The sequence below is a fragment of the Nannospalax galili genome, unplaced genomic scaffold (assembly GCF_000622305.1).
Source record: "Nannospalax galili isolate Female #2095 unplaced genomic scaffold, S.galili_v1.0 scaffold309, whole genome shotgun sequence".
NCBI lineage: Eukaryota > Metazoa > Chordata > Mammalia > Rodentia > Spalacidae > Nannospalax > Nannospalax galili.
The window spans coordinates 1,300,933-1,306,303 of NW_008359589.1; positions in this window are offsets into that span (position 1 = coordinate 1,300,933).

Here is a 5,371-nt window from a genome sequence, read left to right on the forward strand (position 1 = left end):
ACCCTAATCCTACCTGCTTCCCCCTCCCTGATTTCTCCCCCAAACATTCCCCCCTTCCACACCCTAAAGCCCCCATATGTCAAGTCCCAGCTCACAACCCGTGGGCGGACATCTTTCCCTTCCTGGACATCTTTCCTTGACATCCTTCCCTTCCCTTCCCTTCCCTTCCCTTCCCTTTGCGGACATCTTTCCCTGACATCTTTCCCTTCCCCGAGGGAAAGGTGCCCCGTGTGAAATAAATCTGTATCCCGCTGAGAATTCCATCTGTGCCTCAGTGCCTCCTCCATCCACCTGCTCGCTCCCGCCAGCTCTCTATCTATCAAATATAGTATTTTTTAAGTTCAAAGATTCTTAACTATGGGCTCCTATAAAAAATTTGTTTAATTATATGCTTTCTTAATCTAAGAAGGAAGAACCAGGGCATAAAAACAATCAGATCAAAGCAAAACTCAAAATCCAGCAGTATAGATCAAATTCTGTAGCTCACCATTCAATATCTAGGACTTACTCATGATCTTCTGGGCTTCAAATGGTTTGGGCAGTCCCACTTCTCGGGCTCTGCCATTTGCAAAACAACACAGCTTGTCTGATAGGTTCAGGCCAACTCCACTCCATACTGGTCACTGTCCTTGGTGGTCATTCCATAGTCCTGCCATCTCCAGTATCCTGGGGTCTCTATTGCAACTGAGGCAGTACCTTCACCAATAATCTCTCCTGGCCTATTCAGGGACTCTGACCCTGTCGCATGGTACAAAGTGTCAGCTTCTCTCCACGACCCCTTCAGTCCTTGGGTTTCCATTATAACTGAGGCTACAATTCACCAATGGCCTCCTGGCCTCTCTGCAGTGACTCAGCCCTGCTATATGGTACCAAGCCTCACCTGCTCTCCAAGACCTCTTCATGTCTTCAAAACCAGTATCATGTGGGAGACTTAAAAATTATTTGCCAAGTTCTGTTTCCAGTTTGATGTGCACCCTTGGCCTCCTATGGACCACAGCTTCTATGTGCTGACCCTGAGGAAATACTTCCTAAAAGATTTCACTTCAGTGATGCTGGTCTCCTGTAACTGGTCTCATGTTAATCACGACTGGTTTTTCAGTCCCTGATAATCAGTATCTATTATCCCAGTAAGGCAAAGTTTTCACTTCTACAGATTTTAAATGCAAATGTATCACACAAAGAGCCCTGATAGAGTCTTTGAAGGACTGCTAGATATCCCTCTGAAACTTCTGCATTTATATCAACATTCTTATCTTTCAAGCTCCCACAACAGCAGTTCATTAAGCTCTGAGCACTTGCAGCCCAAATGCTTTCCAGTTCAAATGCTTCTACAATCCTTCCCCAAAAACCCAACATGATCAGGTCTATCACAGCAACACCTCAGTTAAAGGTACCAATTTTGGGCTGGAGATACGGCTCGGTGGTTAAGAACACTGGCTGCTCTTGCAGAAGACCCAAGTTTGAATCCCAGCACCCACATGGTGGCTAAAAGCTGTCATAACTCCAGTTCCAGGGGATCTGACACCTTCTTCTGTCCTCCTCAGGTATGCGTGCACTTACACACATGCAGGCATAGCACTCATACACATAAAATAAAAATAAATTTAAAAAAAGAAGTATCTATTTCGATTCTAGTTTGCTTTCTGTTGCTGTGAGAAACACCATGACCAAAAGCAACTAAGGGAGGAAAGAGTTTCTTTGGCTTTTACATCCCAATCACAGTCCATCATTGAGGGAAGTCAGGGCAAAAACACAAGGAGAAGCAGAGATAGTCACAAGGGAGGAATACTGCTTGCCGGCTTGTTAGCTCTGGCTTGCTCAGCTACTTCTCTTTATAGCCCAGGCCTACCTGCTCAGGGATGGCTCTTCCCACAGTGGGCCAAGCCCTCTTACATCACTTAGCAATCAAGAAAATGCCATCACAGACATAGTCACAGGCAAATACGATGGAGGCAATGCTTCAATTGAGATTCCCTCTTCCCAGGCATGTCTAGGCTTGTAATCAAGTTGACAGAAACTAACCAGCACAACACAAGCATGAAGACAGGGGCTTGGATCCCCAGCATCCCCATAAATGGCAAGGGTAGGACACTGTGGCCCCCCTTTATGTAATCCTGGTTCTTGGAATGCAGAGATGGGATTCCCTGAAGTAAGCTGGCTAGCTATACTACCAAATCAGTGACTTTTTGGTTCAAATTAAAGACCCTGCCTCAATATATAAAGTGGAGAGTGATCAAGGAAAACAGGAAACATCAACCTCTGGCCTCCACAATACATGCACACACACCACATATACATACAAGCAAAAAAAAAAATGTTTAACTGAACCACATGAAAATAAAATAAACCACCCAATCAATAAATGCATTAATTAAATAAATAGGCAGCTCACAAAAGAAATAAAAATGACTACTTAGCTTGTAAAAAAAATGTCCTGGTTCTCTAGCCATCAAAGAAACATAGTAAGAACGGCAGTAATAGCCATTCAAATAGCCAGGCATTGGTGGTGCCCACCTTTAATCCCAGCACTTGGGAGGCAGAGGCAGGCAGATCTTGATGAGTTCAAGGCCAACCTGGTCTACATAGTGAGTTCCGGGCCAGCTGGGGTTACAGGCAGACCCTGTCTCAAAAAAGACAAAAAAAAAAAAAAAAAAAAAAAAGGAAAGAAAGAAAACAACAAACGTTGGCTCAGTGTGAACAAAAGGGAACCCTTATATATTGCTAGCGTGAATGTAAAGTAGTCCAACCTCTATGGAAATTAGTAAGGAGTTTTCTCACAAACTAGAAATAGATCTAGTACATAACCCAGCTACTCCACTCAGGTATTTACCAAAGGACACCAAGTCAATATATCACAGAAATATGTGCACACTATTGTTTATTGCACACTATTCACAATAGCTGAGTGAAGGACCAACCCAGACGTCCAAAAACAGAGAAATGGGTAAGGAAAATGTGGTACATACACACAATGGAATTTTTTCAACCATAAAGAAGTTATGTCATTTGTGGGAAAATGGATGCAACTGGAGACAATCATATTAAGCAAATTAAGCCAGTTGCAGAAAGGCAAATATCACACCTCCTTTCATTTGTGGTTCCTGGATTGTATATAGTCACATAAAATCATGTATATATAAATTAAATAAAAGAAATGAGATTGTCTCATTCTTGTAGTCAGAGAGGAAGGGCAAGAAGGAGGGGGTGTAAAGAATAATGGAGAGCAAGTTATGTTTAACATACAATATATACCTGTAGGGACTGGAGAGATGGTTCTGTGATTAAGAGCACTAACTGCTCTTGCGGAGGACCCAGGTTAGATTCCCAGCACCCACATGGTGGCTAACAACTGTCCATAATTCCTGTTCTAGGGAATCTGACACCCTTTTCTGTCCTCCTCAGGCATTGCATGACACGGGTGTACTTACATACATGCAGGAATAACACTCATACACATAAAATAAAAATAACTAAATCAAAAAAAATATTTAAAAAGTACATATACCCGTAAGAATATTGTTTATAAAAATTAATGAAAAAGCTGGAGGAAGGGATGGTATGTTGTAGAATGCTGTGTTCCGGGTGTGATATGACCTTTGCATTCCTGAACTGTCAGCAGCTATAATTATCTGCACAAGACCTGCACAAAACTGGACCACTCGACATTCAGTCGTGGAGGGGGAAGGGGCTCATTCAGTTTCCCCACTTCTTGAGGACTTATGTGCAGGTAATGGTTGCTGAGAGAGGAAAAGAAATTTTCTTTAATGGTTGCTGAGAGAGGAAAAGAAACTTTCTTTTATTACAGCACTTTCATACATGTATATAATGTATCATGACCATATTTACCCTTCCATTACCCTGTCTTGTCACACAAACACACACACACACACACACACACACCTGACACAAAGGGCACTAGTTGGGACAACAAGATGATCCGTGAGTGTGGGAGGGAGACAAGACAGGGTAATGGAAGGGTAAATATGGGCATGATACATTATATACATGTATGAAAGTGCTGTAATAAAACCCATTTGTTGCCATCTAGGGACGCAAGAACAAGTTCATTTTCTCTACCAACTAAAGAATTAAAAGGCAGAAAAGAAATATTAGTAACCAGAAATCTTGGGAAACCCGGGTCCCTCTTGGGGTTCTTAATCTCATTAATGTAAGAATTCAGGAGTGGACACAAATGGAAGCTTGAGGACAAAGAATGGACTCAAATAGAAGCTTGAGAACAATTAGAGTTTAAAAGGAAAGGAGACCCTGTCTCAAAAAGACAAAAAAAAAAAAAAAAAAAAAAAAAAAAAAAAGTCCTAGAGCAGGCAAGCTGTAAATCTTAAAGGTGCCTGGAGGAGGAGAATGAAGAAAATAAGTTGATGTGAAGATCAGTCCCCTGGAGGTGGAGAGGGGAGCTTTAGAAAAAAAGCAAGGAAGCCCAAAGTGTCAGTTAGGGAGTTTATAAGCATACTTAGTGTCCAGCCAGCATCTGAAAGAAAAAGAAGAGAACAGTTATGCCTTCCTGAGTCAGAATGGAGTCAGAGCTCAGACAAGCCTCAGACCCAGGCGAACTCCAAGGCTCCTCCCAGGGACTGCACTAGGGAATGGGAATCTTAGAAAGAAAAAGCAGGTTATTTTAAGGTGAACCCACCTTTCTGGGGGTGGTCCTCTCACACTCAGGTCCCTGACCTGTCCCACTGGGCTGACCCTTAAGAGAGAAGACAAGGGCTCGTCTCCACCTAGAGGTAGATTGCATTCTTTATTATGTATGTGAAACACACACACACACACACACACACACACACACACAAGAGACACAAGGGGCACACATTGTGTACAGTTAATATATGCCAATAAAAAGCTCAAAAGAAGTTCCAACGAAATTCCTAAAAAGGAACAAGCCCTTCTGAGCTTGTATTTCAAACAACTATGTATAAACAACATCTCTTTTCCAGTTTTAGAGTATATCAAAACTGAGCTCCTCCACACAACCTAGGAACTATGAGAGTCAAAATCTTAATTTGAGAAGTCAGAAACAGATTAGGTCTGATCAACTTTACTAATTCCCTTTACACACACACACACGCACGCTTTATTGGGTTTTTTTCTCACAAAGCAAAGGATTTACAGTATTTCAAAGAAGATTAAGAACAAATACGTCCTAACCCTTGCCTGGGGTGCCACTTCACCTGGGCTCTGCACCGCCTGGCTGACTACCTCCACACCTGGCAGCTGCCTTATAAGTAAAACCACAACACCCTATAGGCCTTGTGGGCAGGGGCGGGGTCGTCCTGTGGATTGGTTGTCTGAGGGCCAAGATAAGCGATGATTGGCCAGCAGCGAGTTAGGTAGTGGGCGTTTAGGTCCGAAT